Source organism: Camelus bactrianus, chromosome 23 (genome assembly GCF_048773025.1).
Source record: "Camelus bactrianus isolate YW-2024 breed Bactrian camel chromosome 23, ASM4877302v1, whole genome shotgun sequence".
Lineage (NCBI taxonomy): Eukaryota > Metazoa > Chordata > Mammalia > Artiodactyla > Camelidae > Camelus > Camelus bactrianus.
The window spans coordinates 10,989,642-11,014,536 of NC_133561.1; the positions used below are offsets into that span (position 1 = coordinate 10,989,642).

Consider the following 24,895-nt stretch of genomic DNA (forward strand, 5'->3'; position numbering starts at 1 on the left):
AAATGGCCAATATTCTACCGATCTTGACCTACCAGAATGGCAAACCCTTACGATTTAACTTAATACCTCTCCGATCTTTACTCTCAGAAAACACAAAACTGTTCAGAACAACACAGTGGCCCCTTGGGATACCCAGGGGAATTCTGTGCTGGACTTGCAGCTCAAGGAAGGGAGAAGGGGAAGAAAAGAAGGCTGTGGCCACTGGAAAACTGAAAGGCGCCTAACAATTTGTTTGGCGTCCACTCTTCTGCAGTTTGTTCCGTAAAAGATGTGGGAAAACTCATTAATCCAATGGCACCAGGCCATTTTCCATCACACCCCTGGAGGCAGGAACGTGGAAACTGTAGACTTTGGGGAGTGAACACTTCAAAGAGATGCCTGTATTGTGATTAGAAGATTCTCAGAGGGGCTCTAAATCATATTCACTAAAGATACCCTGCAAACTCACAGCTTTTCCCCTTGTCTTTAAAGACTGGAGTTGAAAGTAAAATGCTTGACAATTAAACCAGACTGAAGTTTCAATTCCAGCTTTGCCTTAATGCCCCAAGACTATGAAAAGCAACTGGAATCAAACTTTGATCATTTGCTGTGGTGTTGAAGAGACACTCTTTGAGGGGTAGAAAACAAAGGGGTAATTTTTAAATAAATTTTGGTGTAGAGAGAGAGAGAAGATGAACTCAGTTCAGAGACCAAGGAGGCTTCCAGTGTAGACTGGAACTTGACAGGGTCTAGAATCAAGACAGGAAGGTGCTTTGCAAATAAATATAGGAGGGTGTATTCGGTATACTCATGAGTGAGAAAGAATTAAGACGACTCCAATGTGAGAATCCTACCCTATTTATTTTCTAGAATTTTCACCAGGTTTCTTAGGAGACCTGGTCAAAAGCTGTCATTTGTAAAAGTACAAAGAAGACTTAGAAGTGAACCCACCCCAGGTGACACTACAGAGTAAGAAGTCTGAGGGGAACTAATTTAGCTTGTTACTTTTTTTTTTTTTTTTTTTTTTTTAAGAAAGCTGATTAGAACTCCAGAAATACAAAAGAAGGATTCGAAGGAACAAAAATCTTCCGGGTGCCGAGTTCATCAGATACTTAGTTACTATCTGTGTAATGATGCCAGTGGTCATGACCAATGTGGCTGTGGTTTCAAGTTAACAATTAAAACACATAACTTGTCAGAGCCTGTGTCTAAAATCAATGAACATTCAAACAAATATTCACATCGTAGTGACAGTTTTGGGAATAAGTTCTTCTTTGGATGCTTTGTATAGAACTTGTCTCTGAGCAGAGGCATTGAACTCAGAATGATCTTCCTGTGAGCTCCCACACAGTCAGGGGGCAGGCCAGGTCAGCGGGCAGTCAGAGCCTGCTCTCAGTCTTGGGGAGGAAGAACCACCATGTTAGCCACTGAACTCCCTTTCAGTCGTGCGCGAGACCTTTAGGAGTTATTGCAAGGAGGGAAAAGATGGTTCCCTAGTGCTTCTAGAATTCTTTATAGAAGGATTTCAAGTCTTCTGAGCCCAGAGGTTCGTGAGCTAGCTGTCCCGTGGACAATTGTGATCTTGCTATTTGGGAATTCTCAGGAGATAGAGGTGAAGGGGGAATTAGAACCTAGCTCTCGGGCTGCTCATCCCCAACCCAGTTTCTGCATATTTTGGCCACGCATCTCATACTCCATTTTATGCTCTGTCCCATTCAGGGACTGGGAGTGAGGAAGGACGGTCGGGCAGTGGAAGGGTATGTGAAATTTGTTCCTATTACCTCAATGGTCTCTTCTTCCCACAAAATGCAATATAGATCTCTCCAGGTTAATTTTGTTTTTACTGGTGACAACCAACCCAGGTAGAAGATTTCTTATTCAATATTACAGATAACTGACGAAAGAACAGAAAACAAGACTGTTGGAGACATCTAGAATTTGCGTTACAGTATGACTGAGAAGTTTGTTTGTGGATAATCTAGAGACTCACTATTACGCATCATCTCATTTCATCCCTTGTCTGCAAATAGCCTGAATCAGAAACAAACAGGTTTACAGTGTGCCCTGGGACACTGCTGCTTTGTAAACTAGGATTGCTTACACCCAATTAGTTATCAAGATTGAGCATACGAACTGAGAAAAATTTAATTAATTCCAGGATTAAAAACTACCAGATACATTCACATAGATTTTGCACTGCACAACTTCAGTGGGCATTTCAGAGACCACAATGTGAATGGCGCCACCCCACCGTGGTTGCATAGTGGGGGGTTAGGGGAGAAAGCTTCCGGATTTTTTTCCCTATCCCAGAGTGCATATATATATTTTTTCAAAGTATTATTATTTTTTCCCATTTCTAATTGAAGTATAGTTGATTTACAATGTTGTATTAGCTTCTGGTGTTCAGCACAGTGATTCAGTTATACACATACACATATTCTTTTTCATTACAGATTACTGTAAGCTATTGAATATAGTTCCCTGTATGTTTAAAGCAAATCCACTGAACTGCCAATGTCCCTTCACTCACAAAGCCACTGACCCCAAGGCAATAGGACCTGTCCCACCTTCATCCTCACCAGCAGCAGCCTCTGGTTTGTCACAGTCACCTCCTTAGAAGATGGGGAATTACCTCTCTCCCTTCAAGGGGAGAGAGGTCTGTTCTTCAGGTCCCAAATTGGTGCTAGGAATGGATATTCCAATCAAAAGAGAAGGATTTAGCACAGAATGTTCATAAATCATAGTAGCACTACAGTGGAACCCAACCATGAACAGCACAGGTATCCTTGGGGAAAAGCACATTTTGAATTCCAAAACCTTGGGCGTACGTCTTACTGGGAGGATTTACCTGCAACCTACTCACATATGGATACAAAAGCCTATGCGTCATGTACTGTTAAAATGTAAATGGAAACAGAAGATTTTTAAAAGGAGAAACAAAAATAGTTCCTTTGATCCTTCTGAATATAACTTTAGTACACAGTCAGATAGTAGAAGCTGAACAAAAAAAATTCCTCAGCTTTCTAGAGGCCTGCCATCTGTTGTTCACATGGTTCTAAATATGTTTGATGATTTGAGGATTTTTTTTCCCAATATTTCAATAACGGCAATCATAAAATAATATCCTGGGCAGGCATGGGATATGCAAACAAGCTGCTGGTTATTGGGAAGATTTGGGGCAAAGACGACTTCAGCACTGCCCCCCCCACCTCTGCCCCAAGCTTGCTATGATAAAAAAGAAACATAGAAAATGTAATCAATATGGTATTTAAAAATGACCCTTGAAAGGAAGAGTAGGTTAGAGACTGATAGAATTTTGAGAATGCATAATAATCCATCAATTTAGATACAGATTTCTCAGTGATGGACACAATGTAAGCCTTTCCCCCAGTTAAACTGAACTCCAACTGAGAATTCCAGATTTAGATCTCCTGATAGTTGTCACTCTTTAGTTAGTCTCCCCAAATTCAATAATATTGGCTACTTTCTGATGCAGTTTCTGAAGGAGAAAGCTTTTCTGTCAGGACAGAATATTTTCAAAATAAATGGCCAAAATCCTCGATTGCCAGTCATTTTTCTTCCACTTTAACCCTGGAAACATGGAAAGTCAGAAAAAGGAAGGAACAGGGATATGCAGCAGAAAAGAAGAAAAGTGAAAAGCAAAAGACTAAGAGAAAAGAAAGACAACGGGAAGAAAGAGGAAGGTTGGCTGTGAGGGAGCACGTGGTCCATTCAAACTCAGCATCCTATTGTGAACACACTCAAATTCAAACGTAGGGCCACTTCCCCCTGGTTCATCACCAGCCCCCTCCAACCCCCCCCCCCCCACTGTCCCGGCTTCCTGGAGGATGCAAGAATGCCATTGCCGGCAGAGATCTTGGAGATGGTCCACCCCAGAGCCCTCATTTCACAGTGGGGAAAACGAGACCTCGGAATAGAAAGTGACTGAAAAAGTCAAGACAGGACGCCAGAGTCATCGCCGGCCAGTCTAAGGTTCCACCAACGACAGTCACCTGAAAAGTAACACAGGCTTTTCCGAGTCATGGACAATCACGAATGACCCCAGCTCTGAAGGAAGCTGGAGATGCCTTTCTCTCTCTGGTGGGGGGGGGAAACACAGACCAGCTCACAGTGTCTGAACCCCCAGGAAGAACTGCAACTGGGCAAAGCCACAGCTGACCCAGCTCCCGGGGGAATTGGACCCTTGGAGACAGCACACTCCAAAGTCAGAAGTACAAGCTCCAAGCCCGATGCCTCACATCTCCAGGGAACTGTCTCTGGTGGTGATCACGACATAACATTTCTGATGATTAATTAAGAGCCCTTCATTACATCAGTCAGTTTATAATTAACAGCTCCCCCTGTCTTAAATAAAATAAACACCATGATATGAAATAACTGAGGGAGACTAGTGGTAGATAAAAACCTAAACCCAAATGGTATCATCCTCCTCCATCCACCAAGACAGAGGCAAAGAAGCAAAAGGGGACAAAAAAGAAGAGTGGGGCGTGCTGAAGTGGAAGGTGGGGGGAGGAAGGAGGCATTTGCTCCATTTGTACCTATTTTCAGAATTTCCTTCAAGCTGGCTTGGACTGAGAGCCATCAATTATTTAAAAGATGTAACATGATGCTTCCTCTGTTGAGGCAAATCTGCAAGCAGACCCCGAGAGAAAATAAAAAATGAATTAGGCAGAATGTATTAGTCTGCTTGAAGAAAACAAAGATTTAGCTATTGGGACTGACTCTTTTAGAAAGAGTTCAATTTTGTCTCCTAACAACCACAACCCTTTTTCTTTCCTTTCCTTACCTATTTATTTATTATTTTCCACACTAGATCACACAAAAAGGGGAATGAACCATTTTCCTAAACTTCTCCTTTCTTTTCAGATTCAGCTTGATGTATGGTCTTCATTTAAATTACAAATACACTAATCTGAAACACTGTTTACCAAGTAGCATTTTAAACGAAAGATACAAGAAATTGCATCACTCACATTTTAAAAATGACTTTAGACTCAGGACCTCATAAAAAACAGCCGACAGTGTTCTCAGTCTTGGCTGCTATATTTCAGTCCAGCTAATGAAATTCAATTAGTGGAGCTTTGTACTTAGGACATTATGATTCTGACGGTTGGTCTGATCAAAACTGGTGTGCCAAGCCCTAGTTCTGCTCCTTGGCCGACCACAATCGGGAAGAAATTCAATAGGGTAGATCGGCATGCAGAAAGTTAGTTTCAGAGATTACTTCTCATCATTATCCAAAAAAAGTGGGAGGAGGAGAGCTGCTCCCTGGAATGGCTCATTATTTATTAAGTGGATGGATTCACTTTTTGAGAACCCGAAATACCTAATACCTAATACCTGAGTCTGTCATCACCAGTTTTAGTACTTTCCAAAAATAGCAATTAGCCTAAAATAAACCGGTAACCCAGTAGAACCGATAAATCACAGATTTAATTCATTTTTAGGTTTCGATCTGTCGGAGCTTGTATTCCAAAGGAAAAGCACAGAGACTGGATTCTTAACAGCATCTGTAAACCCTCCCGATGAAACAAAGCAATCAGTATCAGATAGGAAACCATGAGCCAGGACAGAGTGGATTCAGACCACACCGTCAGTTCAAGAGGTGCTACGTCTTTGACACTTGAAACAGTTTAACACTTGAAAACCCACACACAGCAAAACCCACTGGACTAGCGCCTAATACATTGCATGTCTTGATCCTCAATCTGGACCAGTGGACTTTGACTCCAGAGAGCCACCTCAGCATGGATCAAGATGAATGACAAGACTGAATCAAGTTGATCATTATATGGCCTGAGTCTTTGGACAGCGAAAGTAGACAAGCAACAATGGAAATTTCAGAAGGATACATAACCAGTGGTTTAACTGTAAGAGTCCTAATTAATTAGCCAATTGAGATCTGAGCATCCATTTGAATTTCAAAGTTGTTTTCTTAAAACACAGACCAGCTCCTATCACTCCTTTGCTTCTCTCACAGAGAACGACACCACCATCCAACTTGTTTCACAGACAGAAACCAAAAGAACCATCCTTGGAATCTCTTTTCTGTCATCACCGTTCTCCATTCCATGTCCAAGTCTCTCCCTCTTTTTGGAAAACAATTACGGGAACGATCACATGAAATTTCAGAAGTGCCTTCTGACTTCTGGGTACACACCTTGGAAAACTGTTCTAGAAGCTTTCAAATTCAGCTGAGATGGACCCAGAATTGAGTCCAGACAGTCAGCCTGGACTCCTTGTGCTCTGGTGCTGTTTTTCTCTGACTCAAAAATACACCCCACCCCCCAAACTGTTCCTGATATGACTATATCCCATTGATTTTCTTTTAGATGGTACGTCCATTCTGAAGGGAACCTTTCCTTGTGTCCAATACAAAAGGGAACATGCACACTCACTTCCTTCCCACAAATGGGCCGCCTCAGATGAGTTTTCTCAGAATTCATTAGTAAAATGCACTGCTAGACTGGCTTGCTCCAGCTCGCAAGGGCTCAGTCTGGGCCTCTCTTCTCGAAACCACGTCCAGTGACTTCACGTTGGTAGCTTGAAATCAACCATGGCAGAAGTATTTACTGTCCCAAATCAGCAAATATTACAAATCAGGTGGGTTTTTTTTTTACCACCCCCACCCCCCACCCCAGAGACAGGAGTTTACCAGCACATAACTGAAAAGGCTTCATTGTTGTCTTCTTTGCAAATAAAAGGTACTATATAGAATGTCTCATGTCAAAATCCATCTTTTTTCTTCTCTTTTCCTCTTATGGGGCGCGGGGGGGGGGGCTTGTGGGCAGTTCATCACCTCTTGTTCCTCAGCACATGGCTAGACCATATTCCCCAGCCACCCTTGCAGTTAGATGTGCTCATGTGACTGAGTTTGTAAAGCCCCCCAACTCACAGTGTCCCACATCATTTCCCCTCCAGGGGGCTTTCATAGGCAGTATGGGCAACCTGGGGTGCCATCCGCTAAGTCACAGAGCAACAGGATAGAAGGAACTCCACCTTTAAATCACCACTGCAAAGACACTCATCCTAATCGGGAAGACTCACTGTGAACGTTATATGTGAGATAACAATTAATTTTTATTATGTTTGAACCATTTAATATTTGAGTGTTGGTTTGAGTCACCAGTCACCATTACTGGAACTAAACACGCTTCCTCCTCTTTTTTCAACAACTGTCTTTCCCCGCTCCAGCAGATGTGATAAATCTAGAGACGACGGCTGCTCAAGATTGAGAAGATAGAAGCGGGAGCCCTAATATCATACTGATTTCTCACTTAGAGTTTTTATTTCACTTAGGAGTTTTGGGGTCTCTGTGTCATTCATTTCAAGTCATCGGCTAGAAGCCTGTGTTATTTCCACATGCTCGTGGTGCAGTGTGCAGCTTAATTCTTTTTCCCTTTAGTGATGTCACCTCAATGAAACGTTCCAATTTAGAATCATTTCCACGTTAGAAATATATGAAGAATTCAATCCATATGCCCTACGCCTTGTCAAGGAAATTAACTTCTAAAGACAGTATCGATATTATACAATTAAAATGAGAGCTCTTAACATATTTAATTTCCCCCTGACCTGACTTTCTTCACTCATTATGAACAAAAAGTATGAATTCATTATTTGCAAATAGCCTGGATTGCTTAATATATTCTAGAAGGAACTAATACACCCCCTTGTGTGCACATGCACACACATACACTCATGCATGCGTGTTTCTGTCTCTGTCAAGGGCAAAAACAATAAGGTAAAGATGAGGAGCCATTCTAATCTGTTAACTATGTAGGCTCAGCATAGTGGAACTATAAATGTATTTTTAGTCCATATGTTTGTATTTTAGGGTTATTTCTATAACACTCATGACAAAAAAAGGGAGGAAAAGAGAAAAGTAGGGAAACAAAAAAAATCGTTTTAATCTCTCCATATTATTTACTATCTAAAGCATCACACGTTTTCCTCCCTATAAGCTTGTCTAAGGAGTCTATTTGGGGATGTTTGGGACTGTTGTGTTTTTTAAAAATTTAACAATCATAGCTCTGAAGCTTAATCACTTGTATGTGTTACAAGACCAGATGGTTCATGCGGGTGTTTGTTTACAAGCTCTTTGTGTAAGGTTTTTAGCTGCTTTTTAGACCAAAGCTGGATATTTCAACTAACGAAGGAGGCGATGAGGAATTAATGAGCCACCACTGGATTTCACAAATCCCTGGGCTGCTAAGCTTACTTCACCATCATCCTGTGTACTTTTACAAGGATGTGTTTAGGGCCCAAGAAACAGTAACATATACCGCCCATGCTCTGAGTTCCTTATGAAAATCTGATAGACTATGGGGGAAGAAGGCATCTACCCCAGGCTCAACGCTGCTGCATGCTGGCGGAGGACCGACCAGAAAGGAACAGAGCACCCTGCCTTCCCAACACCTTTAGCGTCCCAAAGCCCCAGCATGTAAGCTGTTTCCTCTTTCTACTGGCTTCTTGAACTGAGTTGTTTGACCAGGCACATCCACCGCCAGCTCACTCCTTCCTGATGTGGATGGAAGGAGAGAGAGAAAACTTCCTTGGTGGCTGCCCCATTCTTTATTTCCTCTACATTAAACACACCAGCCACTACTGGCAAACATGCAAAGGATGCAGGTTTATTTACTGCAGAATAAATCAAATAATATTACAGGTTCCTTTAAGGCAGGATGAAAGGTTTCATCAAGGCACAGTTTTTATGGCTTTGAAAAGAGGAGCGTATCTGTTTTCTGGATGAGAAGATCACCTTCTTCTAGCTCACTGTCTGTGCTGGAACGTAACTCCTTTCCACCAAAAGAAGGCAGTCAGTGCTTGCTTCCCTTCGTTCTTGATAGGATTAATGATGTTCTGCATAGTTAGTGCACCTGGAATTAATATCTTACATCACAAGCTGTCTACCCTTTGTGGGTTACCCAAACCGGGATCCTTCTTGTCACTCCCTGATCAGTTCCAAGAAGTAAGATATGCGAGGTGAAGGGGGCAGGAGAAAGACACAAAAATCTCAGCATTTCAGTGAGTTTGCTGCTATCAGATTCTCTAACAAACCAGCAAGAAATTACAAACTAACAAAAATGGGCTTGACCGTTATCATTTTATGCATTTGATTCCTCCTTTTTTTTTTTTTAGCTTGGGGGGAAAATAGCATTTTCCATAACTTCTTTGGATTACCCAGCAAAATGTGATATTGTTTGTGCCTTTGGGATAAGGACTGTGCACCATGGATCATTAATCCTCCAAAAAGACTGGTGCGCCGTAGAAGTATGTTGGGTGAATGAGGGAACAGATGACTAGCTATAACTATTCTCTCCAATCCTAGTGATTTCAAAGCTTAATTTACTATCTGCCATTAGTTTCTACATAATAAAGTTAGGAACACCTGGATAAATTAGCGTACTCATGATGTATGTGACTGTGCCTCCTGGAGACAACTTTTAAGAAACAGCGTTTCCATCGTTTAATAAAGGAGAGTGTGTCGGGTCAAGTTCAAAGAGACTTGAAATATTGTCTTGATTTTTAATAAAAGAAATCAAACTGAACACACATGCTTTCTATGGCAACAGTGTCCACCATATACAGTAGTTGCTATGTATGGAATGTTTATGTCCCTCTGAATATTATATGTTGAATCCTAACGTCCAGTGTGATGGCGTTTGGAGGTGGGGGCCTTTGGGGGTGGTTGGATGATAAGAGTGACCTCCCCCCTTCATGATGGGATCAGTGCCCTTACAGAAGAGGCCTGAGAGCTCCCTTGCCCCTTCCTCCATGTGAGGTTATTGCAACAAGACAGCCATCTAGGAAGTGGTCCTCACCAGACACTGAATCTGCTGGGGCCATGCTCTTGGACTCCCCAGCTTCCAAAACTGTGAGACATAAGTTTCTGCTCTTAATAAGCCATCTAGTTTGTGATATTTCATCACAGCAGCCCAAACAAAGACAGCAGTCAACCTTCAACTAATACTTGTTAAATGAATGAATAAAGAACAACCAGCTTTGTATCAAGGCAAAGACATAGCTTGGGTGTTGAAGATTAAACCAAAATTCAACTCCTGATTTGCTATCTCTCCCCTACTGTGGATAATGATTATTTGTTCTTCTTTGTGACATAAAATTAGTGGTCACATGAAACAAAAATGTTTAAAATGAAGATGTGATTCCCCTCTAATCATATCCCTCTAATAAACACTGGGAAAATCTAGCGAGGCTTCTGCACGCATAGAACTCCTCCTCTGCAGACCCAAGGAGAGTAGAGACACCAGCAGTAGCCATGAAATATGGCTCGTGGTCACTATTTATGTTTTATATACTGTCAGCAGCAGCATGGTCATTTAGCATCAGACACAGTTATCCAGGCACTTAGATGATGCAGCAAGTGTCAATACTGATGTTACTATTTATAGCCCAATAAACTACACTTTGAACAATATTAGCAAATTTAAGCTTAGGTAGCACTCCTACTATTAATGCCTTAATACAGATATATTGCTATAAGCATAGTTTACAGCACGGAACATAAACACAAATCCAGTGACACTAATAAATCACTTCCTTGACTGCTTAAAAACGTACTGCCAAAACGGGCTTTATGCATTACACAGTGGAGCAGAAGGCAGCGATATAGATTTAAATTTTCCATTTTTAAGCTGTCACTCAAAAACTTTTCATACTTTTTTTAGCTTATTGATCTTCCTGGCTTGTGATAAGACTTCCACTGCTTGGTTGGGCTGTTTTTAGCTTCTGCTTCGTATTAGAAGAGCTAAATCAGGAATCATAAAATGTTACTAATTTAGCATTTTTCAATAGAAATGGAAGTTAAAAACGGCACCAAAATAGTGTAACTCTCATGTCTTATTGCCCTAGAACCCCAGATTTAGCTATGATGTGGTATGGCATAATAATGCACATCAGACCATTTTTACGCTGTATACACACGAAAATAAAAAACTTGTGTTAAACAGGCTAAAATCATTGCTCAGGGTTTTTTGATCCCTTCCATTAACATTTTTTGCACAAAGATGAATATATATATGTTTATAAATGTATATATAAAATAGGTTCTGTGCTATTATTTCCTCTCCTTTTCTTTCATTTACAAAGAAACCTCCATTGTTAATGTTTTGGCGACTCCTCACCTTACAACATACGTCCTGCTTGGAAATAATCAAAGTATCATCCAGAGAACCGCTGAGGTGACTGGCTAATTATCTGACCCACCAACTTGCCTAATCTCTTCAACACACACACACTCTTCGGGCTTGGAGAGGCAAATTACAGACCAGATTTAGAAAACTTTCAAGCACTGATTTTGGACTCAGAATCATACTCTCTCGAACCTGTGTCTGCTCTCACATTAGACTTCCTGTGAGTGTTTCAGCAAATTGTGATCTGTTTCTCCCCTCACTGCCAGCCCCCAAGTTCAAGGCTCAGTATGGAAGAGACAGCGGCCCATGTTTTGCAAAGGGCTGGGTGGAACAGGGAAGCCACAGCCTCCCGAGGCCAGATCCACAGTCAGTATTCCCGTGGTGAGTGAGCTGTGTGGTCGTGGCCAGGAACCTTAGCGCAGTCCTGAATCTCACTCACTTGGATGGGGCAAAGCATGGCATTGACTCTTACTCCCCCGTGACACACTCCCCGATGTCCTCGCCAGAAGGGGTGGTGGCGGCAATGATGAAATGGCCATGAAATTTATTCTCCGCCACAAGAACAGCCGGAATGTCAGTTACTATCATTCTACCCATCTTCTGAGAGAATAGTGAGAGCACACAAAACAGCAATTATCAGTTTAAAAAGTATGGGGGAGGGTATGGCTTAGTGGTGAAGTGCATACTTAGCATGTACAAGGTCCTGGGTTCAATCCCCAGTACCTCCATTAAAAAATAATAATAATAATAAAATGAATAAATAAAACTAATTACCTCCTCCCCCCTAAAAACCAAAATAAAATAAAAAGTACATATTAATGAAGGGAAGATTTTTTTTTTTTTAGTGTATCCAGAAGGGTTGGTTTTCCTTAAACATTTCTAGTTTACTTCACAGCTCCTAATTGTAACCCAGCAGGACCCCGAGGGGCCTCCCCAGGACAGACTCCACCCCGCCCACCTGCTCCTCCCAGATCCTCTGCTGCAGCTCCTCTCTGAAGGACTCAGATAATACTAGTATCTCATGTATATTTCCCGAGTCTTTCAGATGCTAAAAAGCACTACCAAAGGGAAGAAATGGACTATTTGATGATCCAGAGCATGAGGTCCCAGACTTTCTGGTGCCTGGGGGTTGACAGTGTTGACCACCCAGTTCTCTCCACATCAGCCAGTCAGAGGACCGTGCACAAGGTGATCGCACACCCTGCGATGCCCGTCCCTGACCTGGCCTTTAAATACGATTTGCTAAACCCTTTGAGGAGTTTGGGGTTTTCTTGGGCATGAGCCACCTGGTCCTCCTTGTTCAGCCCTGCAATAAACCCTTCTGTCCTCCAAACTCATGTTTCAGTTTGTTTGGCCTCCTGGTGGGGTGGGCATACGAACCTGCCTTCGGTAACGTCATGTCAGTAATTTTAAACTTCCTGCAACTTTTCAAACAGAGCCCCCCAGATCGTTCCTGGCATGGTTTTGGGGCCAGCTACTGGCACGTGGACATCACCAAGAGTCATCAGTTTTCTCCAGAACTCACTGTTACATTTCTGCATCCCTCATTTCCACGAATGCTACTGCCTCTCGGAACACGGCCTCACAATTACACACCTTGGGCCACTTCTGTCTGTCTACAATCTGCATATGTCTGTATGTGGGAGGGGGCACACCCAACCAGAGAGGCAAATTTCCATTTCTCCTCCACATAAATATGGTGATGAATTGGCCGCTTAGAGCTTTTCTGACAGCTGGGTGAAATGGTAGCTACAGTGACCAGGGATGTCCTGGCTCCTCCTGGCAGAAAGGTATTCAGCGCACGTAATAATTATCCATCCATCTCGTTCACACTAAAGGCATGGCAATGCAATTTTAGCCTTATAATCAAGACCATATGACAAAACCCGAGGCCATTAGGGACCAATTTCGAGTATTCTCTGCAAGACAATGATTTTCCAACTGCACTTACATATGCTGGATAGTTACCTCTGCACGACCGCACCTGCTCTCGTTTATGTAACCCCTCTGTTTTCCAAAGCCTTTCTTAATAATGAAATAGAGTAAAGTTTTAAAGGCTTGCTGGCTTCTTTCCCCCTTCATTAATTTTTTTTCATTTCCCAAAGCACAGTATGAAAGTGCTGAGGGTAAAATTTCCGCTCACGCCAATGACCATATTTCAGGATTTGCGTTCCTCTCTTTCCTCTTCCCTTTCCCCTCCGTCCTGACTCCCCCATCCTCCCTCTCCACCCTGCTCGCTGCCCCTGAACGGAAGCCTGATCTTCCAGGCCCATAATTGCTCCATGTGTACTTTTGACCTCACTACTCCAGGTTCAGTGACATAATAATGTTGTCTCTGAAAGGACATGATGTCATCATAAATCCAGGAGCTGTCCCAGCAAAGGCTCCAGTTGCAAAGTAGAAAGAATGCGAAAGTTCTTTTGAAATCATATAAAATGTAGCTCCAATATTCTTTCATGTCTTATTTTCAAATGTTTAGGGAAAAGAACAAAGCCATGCCCTTTTGACAGATATAGTTGTAAATACTAAAAGCAATAATACGGTCCATCATTAATGACGTATCAATTGGAGGGGCAATGGGAAAAAAATCATAAGACGAGTAAGAAGGAAAACATTAAAAAGCCTCCACAAAATGAAAAGTGGCCAAGACACTAGATTTTACTACCATTACTTTGGATTCTCTGCAGACTCTGCCCAATCCTACTTTTTAATTGTTGAAGGGAATAGTATCTCTAAACATCAGTTAATTGTCATCTTGGTTCCTTAGCTTGTGAGTAAGATTGTATCACAGTATCTCATCTCTGGGCATTTTTCTAAAATTATGAGATAATGGACTTTTTAATGTGAGTCCATCACTTTTTTTTTTTAATTGCAATATAGCATGGATTAAAAAATGCCATAAGCAATAACTGTATAATACCATTATTTTTTTAAACCTCACTATAGCCCCTCTTCATTGAAGAAGTAATCACACACTGCAGGTGGCCATGTTCAAGAAAGTTCTGTGAAGACACACAACAAAAAATCCTTATCCCTACATGGGGGCCATCAAAAATAAGTTCCGTCTGGCTCATTCTATGCTCTGGAAATACAATTGTTATTTCTGCTTCTTGCTGCTTAACTTAACATGATGAATCGTGGCCCGCTCTAAGTAAACAAGGGCCGGATGTATTATGCAATTTTCAATATAAGGCACCTGACAGTTCCTAATTACTTGATCAAGGCATGTGTAAATACGGGGACATTTTACAAAATGAGCCAATGATCATGGCTCATGTGACCCAATGTGTATACGTACTGCCTGTCTCAGAATATCAAGGGTAACCTGTATAAACGGGTGTGATTCCTCAGTTAAGGGGCTTGTCAGGAGTAAGCTGTGACCTCTCAGGAGTGATCCTGCCTGAGTGTGTGTGAAGTGGGCTGTTCATCTGATTGTCACCTCACTGCAACTGTTTGCATTGACATCAGCACGTGGAGTTGATTTTAACTTAAATTTGAAACTCTTCAAATGCATTAAAAAAAGATGGCCCTTTGGTGCTGCACTGGAAGGAAAGCCATTGTGTACACAGGAGCTAGCCTGTCACATGCCTGACAACACAGTGACAGACAATGGAAGTGGCCAAGTCTCTCAGAAGAAATCGTAGAATTGTGAAAGCTAACAGAGGTTGGTGTGGACAGTTCTGGTGTCACTCTTGTACCAATCACTTAGCTGTCAAAGGCGTTCAATCAAGGAATAAACAAAATCAAAATTTAACTAAAAAAAGAAAAAAACACAACAGAATAAAACAAAAAACAGATAAAACCCTAGTATTCTGTAATAGTCTTAAAATTATACATCCAACCCTAAAGGTGATAAAGAATTCAAGGTTATGAAGATAGATTATGAGAAGACTCACATCACTCTGATGCCAGAAGTATTGAGCAGTGGATAAAAGTGATTCCAAAGAACCTAGAAGTGGACAAAGCTCAGTTAGATTCTTATACTTCTTTGCTGAACGTTGGGGATACCTCTTTCTTTTTGCTCTCTTCCTCACCGGTTACTTCCTCTGAGCCTCCTCTATTAATTATTCCTCATTTCCCCATCCCCTAACTGTTAAAGAAGCTAAATCCTTGGACCTCTTTTCCCTTCTACCCTACTCCCCAGGTGGTCACAGCGAGCCACTACAGTTTTGAATACCACATACAGGCGGACAAATCACAAATTTATAACTTTAGCCAAGATGTTTTCTCTGAACTTCAGATTTGTTTATCCATCTTCCTACTTCCTAGACAATTCATTTGAGTGTCTCTTATGTATCTCAAAAGTAACATTTCCAAAATGAGTACTGATTATCCCTGCCCTTTAACTAAATCTACACTTCCCCAGGATTTTCCACCTTTTGGTTGTTCAGACCAATAACTTTAGAGACATCCTTGATTCTTTCTGTAACACCATGCATGCAATCCATTTGGCTCTTCTATTAAAATATAGCTAGAGCCTGACAAGTTCTCATCACCTCATTCTCTCCGCCCTGATCCACATCACCATCACCCTCTCCTGGACCACTGCAAGGGCATCTCCCTGTTTTTACACTGGCTCTCTTCAATCTCTTCTCTACAGAAAAGTCAGTGATGTTATTTTTTAAATTAAAGTTTTGCTACCAATTATTACCTACAATCAAATGCACATTTTAAAAGTACAAATTGATGAGCTTTGACAAATGTATACATCCGAAAAACCATCTCAATCAAGGTACAGAACATTTCTACCACCCCAGAAAATTTCTCTTACGTTCCTTTCCAGTCAATTCCATCCCAAACAGAGGCAACTAAATTTCTGATTTCTATCGCCAAAGATTAGTTTTGCCTGTTTCAGAAGTTCTCATGAATGAAGCATACATACGTTACACACTGTTTTGCACCTGGTTTCCTCCTGCACAACATTAGATTTATGATGTACATCCATGCTGTGGAGTGTACTAGACGTTCATGTCATCTGATTGGTGAGTAATATTCCACTGTCTAAATACACCACAATCCATTCATTATTTGTTGATGGACACTTGGAATTGTCTCCAGTTTTAGACATCATAAACACTCTGAACAAATTTTTCCTGGACCTATCTCTTTACTGCTCTTGGGTAAATACAATGTGGACTTGCTGGGTCCTAGGACAGAGATTTTTAGTTTCATAGAAACCATCAGTTTTCCAAAGCAATTGTTTCATGTTTACACCCTCACCAGCAATGGAGCAAAGGTCAGGTTGCTTTACATATTTCCAAACATTTCCTTGTTGTCAGTGGGTTTGCCGTTTTTGCTGTTTGTTCTAAGCTTAGCACTTCCAGCGGGTGTAAAGCAGTATCTCACGGCGGTGTTAGCTCACCTTCTCTGATAACTAGTGGTTTTCAGCAGGTATTCATGTGCTTGTGGACCACTTGTCTGTCATTTGAAATGTCTGTTCGAGTCTTTAGCTCATTTTTAAAGAGTGCTCTTTTAAAACTACGTCAGGTCTCATCACTCCTCCGCTCAGAATCCAACAGCATGTCAGCTCACTTAGTAAAAGCTACGATCTTTACAACGTCCACTAACGCACGGTACAATTTGCCACCGAGGGACTGTGAGATCTCATCTCCTAACACCGTGCCCTCTGCTCCGGCCACCGCGGGCTCCTGTGTCCGCCAAGGATCAAGCCCCATCTCAGAGCTCCCTGCTCCTTTCCTCCGTGGGAAGTTTCTTGTCCCAGGTGGCCACCTACCCATCTTCTCACTTCTTTTAGTAACTTCTGCAACATTCTTCATAACATCAAACAGCAACCACATCTCTAGGATTCTCTATTCTCCATATCTAGTTTTATTTTTTCCATAATATTTAGCATTAAGATGTGATTATTTTTAAACTTTTTTTTTACTCTTTTCTTTCTTTCCTTCTTTTGTCCTTTTTTCTCTCATCTTTCCTTTCTTCTTTCTCTGTGTCTCTGTTTCTTCCTTACTTTCCCTTCCTCCCTCTTTCTCTTTCTTTCTTTCTATTCCTTCCTTCCTTTCTGGTTTCCTTTTCCTTTCTCCTGTATATCATTTATCTCCCTCTACCAAATGTAAGCTCTATGAAAACAGAGAAATTTGTCCACTGCTGCATGACTAGGATGCTATACTGTACAGTAGAAGTTGACACATTGTAACTGACTATACTTCAATTAAAAAACAAAACTGCGATTCCAAACACAAAGCTAAAATCCATGATTTTTTTCTAAAAATGAGGCTGAATAACACATGAACCAAATAGAACAAAGTGAAAAAATTATATATAGAGATAGATTCTATTAAGCAGAGTAATGATAAAATAGATACACGAATCACTGCTGACTGCTTACCATGTGACAGGAAGTGTTAATCCTAAGAAGAATCCCATGAGGGAAAATTCCCACTTCACAGATTAGGAAACTGAGAATTATAGTGTTTGAATAACTTGCTAAATTTATTCAGCTAGTCAATCCCAGAGCCAGGATTTAAACTTTATTATATTGTATTGGTTTACCTGAATAATACACACACACACACACACACACACACACACTTATAGACACATGTGCGTGGGTACAAATTTAATTTAAATTAGAAACAGAGCATTAAAGAAAGAAGACTGGGACACAGAGAAGAAAATGTAAAAATTCTAGCCCTTTGGAGGTTTAAACATTTTAATATGCAAATGCTTTTTATAAAATTATCCCAAGGTACCTATTTTTAAAGGTTTTAATTTTTATTTCTGTGATAGTTAATATAAATTTATGTATCACATATGTAAATTATGAAACATAATAATAAAGTGAACCTTCATGAACCTACGATCCAGCTTAAGTGATAAGCTTGGCCAAAACTGATAAAGCTACCCACACACCTTTCCTCAGTCACACTCTGCTAGACTCCTCACCAGGAGTAAACACTATCTTGACTCCTGTGTCTATCTTTCCTTTTGCTTTCCCTGGAAATTTCACGACAAGACTCTGTCCCTAAATGATATATTGTTCACATTTATTTCTATGTGATTATTTCAAGGTGGTTTCATGTGGTATACAGTCCTTTCTGACTGTTTTTGTTTGTTTTCTCATTAAATATTATGCTTCTATGAGTCATTCATGTTGATGTATGTAACTGTGGTTCATCGGTTTCACTGCCTTATCATATTCCAGTCTGTGAATACACCAAATTTACTTGCCCCGCCTTCTGCTGACTTCTTCTACAGACATCAAAACATGTTATAAGGCTACTGTAAGACAACAGGATATTTATACAAGGATGGACACAGTGATCAACAGAACCAAAAACAGAGGTTAGAAACAGGACCATACCGGATGGTAACTGGGTATCTAAGAAAAGTAAGCTGCAGATTTGTGGGGAAACGATAAGCTACAGTAAATGGCACCAAGATAACTGATTATCCTTAACAGGAGTCCTACCTTATACTGTCTACACAACAGAAAGCTTCAGATGGATCAGAATCTACGAAAATCAAACCTCGAAAACTTTAAGAAGACAGCATAAGAGAATATCTTCATGACCTTAGGTTAGGAAAACAAAATACTTTTGACAACATAAACAGTGTCGACCATAAAGGAAAAGATTGATAAATCCTATCTAATGAAAAGTAAGAAAATCTCTTCATCAAAGGGTACCTTAAAGAAAACAAATGGAGAATCCAAAACTCTCAGAAGATGTTTAGAGCACACTTATCTATTCCTTAGTAAGGATTTCTTTTAAAATTATAGTCCTATTTTCCCTGAAATAGTCACTACTAGATTATCTCACTGTTTCTTTGTTTCTTCCTAGGGCTTTGAAAATTCGGTACTTCATAAACACTGTTGACTAACAGACTTTTATTTTTGGCTGTTTTCTGTTGCAGTACATGTGAAATTTTACCCTGCTTTAAACAAAGGCTACTAACTATAGGTGGCATTGTTGTAGCATACATCATGTTCTCAATTACCTGTATGACAGCAAAGACAGACACTAGTAAAACTTCATTTAAGTTTTTTAATTCAATTGAACCAGAAGGTCATTGACACTTCAGTAATTGCTATTGAAAACCATTTGGCTAAAAGAGAAAAACACACACACACACACACATAAACCTACAAAATAAATTGTGACATAATCTTTACTACAGATTATTCATTTTTAAAGAATTATGGGGCTTGCTATAAGATTATTGCAATTAATTCACCTAATATTTTTAATGATTCTAAAACGATAGTCAAGCATGACATAATTTATGCAATCCAACTGAAGACAATTTGTCAGTGCTTTCTTCTCTTTTCCTTCTGATTGCAAACAGGAAATTCAATTTTTAAGCTTTGTTGTAGTTCTAAACTATTGCATAGACACACACACACAAGTGAAAAGAACTGGAGAGCAAGGAAGTGGTTTGGAAGGATGTGGGGGAGCAGGCAACACTCAGTGTGAGGCCCTGGTCTTGTCCAAGCCCTCCTGAATGTTGGCGACCTGGCTATTTCCTCCTGACAAGGGATGTCTGGGAAACTCTTTGATTTTCCTTATTTCCTCTCTGTTTTCATTCCAAGAAGACAGGGCTTAATATAGCCAAGTGCCTAAAATTCCCTCGTCTGTGAATGTTTAAAAATGCATTCCCACATGAAAGTACGGCAGAGAGAAGGGTGTGAATGAACATCTCAGACTGGATATTTCATCTGTCATCTTGTCCGTTAGGTCTTGAGTTCCCACAACTAGGCACCTTCTTTTTTTTTTTTTCTTTTTTTTTCTTTTTTGCTAAATTTAAAAAGTCACTGTTAGGCAAACAAATCCTGCTGTTAAAATGCAAAGCCAGCACAATACCGGACTGTGAATAGAAATACGTTATTTAAGGGATCACTGAAATCTAATAATTTTAAAGTTTTTTTTTTTTTTTAAAGACACTGTATTTCAGGGCCATATAACCAATATAACACATGGAAAACTTAGAGTTCAAAAAAGAACAGAGAAAATGAACACAGGTGTGGAGGATAACAGCAACTGAGAAAATATATACATTAACAGACAAAGATGGTGATGAGCCAAAGGGAACTCTAAGTTGAATACCACTCTTCTGACACACGGAGGCTGGCTTCTGACATTGTGAAAACAACTTGGGGTTTGGACACACAAAAACCCGGGTTTAAGACCCATCTGTCCATCTGTGTCATGTACAAGCCATGAACAAATTCCACCACTGCTCTCGGCTGTTTTGTGAAAGGAGAGGTCACTGTTGGAACTGTTGGAAGATTCAGTGAGATGACGAAATTAAAACACTTTGTAAACTGTAAGGCACTATAGAAATGTGATTCATTGATTTAAAGAATAATTATCAAAATAGAGTCTCCCCAGGAAAGAACAAAGGAAATAGGTTTATTCAATTATAGCAAAAGGAACTGATATTAGGCAGCAGGAAAAGTGTCATGACTGACACCAATTGTAAGGGAATGAACAGAGTAACTTTCTAAGGTACAAACCACCATTGCTGGAGAGAATTAAAACAAACTTGCCTGTAAATAAAGGGACAGAGTAGGTAACACTTTCTGGGGCCACCCAGGATAAAAATTGAGCTCGAAGTTAATAAAATTCCTTATCCAGTTCAGTCTTCTAAAAAAAGCCTTCTACCATGCTTCCTGGGGCCCCATCAAACTATGTAATTCTAAAGCATCTGCTGGCTCCCTCTTGTAAAAGTTGAATAAAGACGTGTCTGTCTCCTCCTGTCATCCCTAGGTGAAGGATTTTTTAATGAGCCACCAACTTATAAAAGTAATTTGATGGAATTTTTCCAAATATTAAACGTGCAGGGCTGTCCTTAGGGCAACCCAGGGACGAGGAGAACCACCCTGCTCTCTGATCTGTCCCACAAGAGACATTAAGGGCCCACTCTGAGCAGGGTTCTTGGTGAGTGATAGGAAGACAGAGGAAAAGCTAAGCAGACAGTTTCTTCCTACAAGGAGTTTCAATCCCATGGGAGAGGCAGACATTACTCAAAGCCACATTATTGAAAATAAGTGCCTTGAATGTGTATAATAAATGGATTTGACCAACACAGAGCAGACAAGGAAGGGCCATCTAAGGTTGAGAAAGTGAAGCAGATACTTGAGGACAGAGTAAGTACTAATGAGGCAAACACAAGACTTGGAGATTTCTAAGCAGAGACTAGAGCAGGTGCAAAGGTCCTGTGGCAGAAGGGAGCACAATGAGTCTAAGGACTTAGATGAAGGCAGCTGGGCAGATGCACAGGGCAGGGAGCATGGGGTGAGATGAGGTAAGAGAGGTGGGTGAGACCAGATCAGACTGGGACTCTTACACCATGTTTTAGATTTTGGTTTTATCCTTAGAGCAATGTGAAGTCACTGATGCAATGGAGGTTAAGAGAGAAGTAGACCCGAGAAGCTAAGAATTGGTTGTGTAAGAGATAAGGAATGGCCTTCGCTGCTTTGTGCTGAAGTGGAGGAAGGATCAAAAATCATAGGTTCCTTAAGTCACCAACAGTCTTACTGCCCCCCGAAGAGCACCATGCAGGCTGATCATCACCATTTTTGTACCCTGTGGGCAACTCTGCCGAGCAAGTCATATTTGCCTCCCATGGAAGCTGAGTGATGGGCCGTGCAGAGTTTGGGTTCTGGCTGTTCCTGATGGAATATACACATGGAATGAAGGAGGATGTGGTGGGGAGGGGAGGGGGCTGACACTATATAGGAGTCAATATGTGTCTACCTAACCCTTGAGGTGGACCTGGAGGAAGAAACTGTCATCCAGACTTCCTCCTTCTTTCTGCTGTAGATAATGGTCTAGATTGTAAAATGTCCCCACTATTAGCAGTTCTGTATTTATAAAAGGAGAAGAGGAAAAAAAAAAAAAAAACCCTGGTGGGAAATAATAACAAAATGTATGATCCACCGAGGTGGTGGGAAGATATAATGTTATTTTACATATTTGATATAGAGCCTAAATTAAGCCATAGAAAAGAGGCCATGAATCTTCTAAGCCTCATTATCAAGCCTCTCTAAACCTCAAATACAGAAAAATACATTTCATAAACAAAGACCCAATAGGATTTTAATAGTACAATAAATTTCACAGACATTTGCACTAATCACATTTCATTACATTAAAAAAAAAAAGAAATTCCATTTGATGGAGAGTCAGATTTTGAAAAAGGGTACCAAACACCTTTCAGGAAGCTGCTTTTTGACCGACCATGGAAATGCAAGTCCAGTTTACTACAGACACATCAAATATTATGCAACCGAAAAGTTGCACACATGTTCCCCCCTACCCCACCACTCACATTCATTGTGTTGGGGTCAACCTTCTAAGTCTCTCAGGATATGTCTTTCCTGTAAACCATCCCCAACAACAAGAAACTCCAGACCTCAATTAAGTTGTCAACCCCTCCAGTCTTCTATGAACCTGGATGCCTTTCCATGTTTTTTTCAATGTGTAGATGGGTTTCCTAGGGCAAATTCCCATCTATTCATCACCTGATTTGGATGAAGACACTCTGGCTTGAACGCCATTACCACAATGATGTCATACCCAGAAAGAGAAATACCTTAATCCACCACTACACTTAGAGCAAAGCAAGAGGGACTTCTATTTGGACCCTGCACTTCAGCGGTCCCTTCTCTGCCTGTGCCCTTCTCCACACTGAGAGAAGTCTAGAGGGTCTAGACTTTAGACCTGCAAAGTCCTGGGATCCTGGAAGTCCCTGCCTTAATGGTCCTAAGCTTACTTTAGGCCTGCATCCATCCTCACAATGGCTGACTCCCCTGCCGATGATATAGTCCTGGGCCTGAGGGGAGGCCAAAGAACAGCTATTTTAAAGGGATACAATTGTGTTGACTGGGGTATCCATTCATTTGAAGACAAGGCACCTTGAGATGCTGGAAGAAGCTGGGAGTGGGAAGAGAAGGGGGTCAGGATAGAGGTTGGGGTCTGAGACACAGTTTTTGTCACGTTGCCATGTTCTGGGGCAGTACTCCAAGAAGTCTGTGGGTTCTATATTAGAACTTGGCCTTTCGAGTCATTCTGAACAGTGCTTGTCAAATTTCAATGTGCTAACAAAGTAGCTGGAGGCCTTATAGATTCTGTTTTGGTAACCCTGAGGTACAGCCTGAATGTCTGCATTTCTACTAAGCTCCGAGATGATACTGACGCTACTGGCATGTGGACCACACTTAAAGTAAAAAGGATCATGAAGGTTTATTTCTCAAGACAGAAGATGTTTTATTTAAATATGCGTTAGCTTGACTGGTAGCTTTCAGACAATGGTGGAACATGGGCCTCCAATTGGATACTTGTCCCAGAAAATTTTAGAGACATGCTTGCCTTTCCTCTTTTATCGGTGACCCGCAGATTGCATAGAAATCTCATCACAGCGGAAGAGTTAGGTGGGCAAACAAAAAGTCTCGACAAAGGATGAACTGCTTCTATTAACGGTGCTTCAAACCACGCACCAGAGAGTTGCCCAGGCTGCCCACAGATTCTAATTCCCCTACCGTGAACAGTGGGAGGATGTCTCCTCCCGAGGGAGCCTACTTGGCTGTGTTCACTATTCCAAAACCCTTGGGCTCCACCTCTACTTTGTCACAGTCATCTTGCAAATAGAAACCCCGGGGGACCAGACCAGAGAGTAGTTACCACCGGATGGGAAGACATTTGCTGTCCGTGGGTACGGACTCCCCGGTGAGTCTGACACACAGCTGTGCTGCGACAGCCTCCTTCCTTGCCCTTCCTCTCTGTTTTCTGGATCCTGGTTCTAGTTTCCTCATTCTCGCCTTTTGCTGAGTCCCCAGGAATGAGCATGAGATGTCTCTCTCTTTTTTATAATTTTTAAAATTTTTTAATTTTATCTTTGATTTCTTATTTTTTTGGTCAGAGTTTTGTATTTTCCTCGCATAGATCTTGCTCATAGTTTGTTGGATTTGTACCTCAGTATCCCACATTGGGGGTGCTGATGTAAATGGTAATGCCGTCTACTTTTTCTTCTGCAAGGAACTTGCTCCTTCTACGTTCCCCCTTCAAGACCTCTTCTTAGGCTAACTCCTACTGAACCTTCAGACCTCAGGCTACCTGGCATTTTGTTTGAGAAATCTTTCTGAAGCACATACGTAACCATTCGCTCAATCTCTCATGCATTCATTTAACAACTACATTTAAAATATCCACTCTGTGCCAGTTGTTATTCTAAGCTCTGAGGCAAAGGTAGAGACATAAAGTTCTCTACCCTTACAGATTTATATTCTCATGGGAAGTGGGCAACAAAGGTAAACATAGAAAAATATATATATATTGGTAGCAGTAACCCACTTGTGGAGGTACATATTAAACAATGAATGAGTGAATGTGGAATTCCCACATGAAGACCAAGGAACTATATTTTCGGTGAGCCTTTCCCTCTACCAAAGTAAAAAAAAAAAAAAAAAAAAATAGAGAGAGTCTCCTTTATGTTTCTATGGACTGCAGCCCCTGAACTAATTCAATGAGTGCACCTTCTGTGTTTGAGAAATACTTAGATAATTGACTGATTGATGTTTTCAGAAGCACATTTTGGATTATTGGCTCTTCTATACACATTGCAAACAAGAATGTTAAATCCGAAATGGAGAATGCTTTTCAAAATCAGTATGTGTGAATTCCTTTGAATCTAAAGGGAAGCAGGGGCACATTAAAGAATCACCATCTTCTTTATTTCAAGTTAAGATGTATCCCTTCCCCTACCCCCGATTCTAATTCCAACAG

At 40.9% G+C, this 24,895-nt stretch overlaps 1 protein-coding gene across 9 annotated transcripts in view; it reads right to left on the reverse strand.

The window, feature by feature from the left end:
- The window catches only part of ESRRG (estrogen related receptor gamma), a 580,276-nt gene that overhangs the window by 404,121 nt on the left and 151,260 nt on the right, over window positions 1-24,895 (reverse strand). The window lies entirely within an intron of this gene.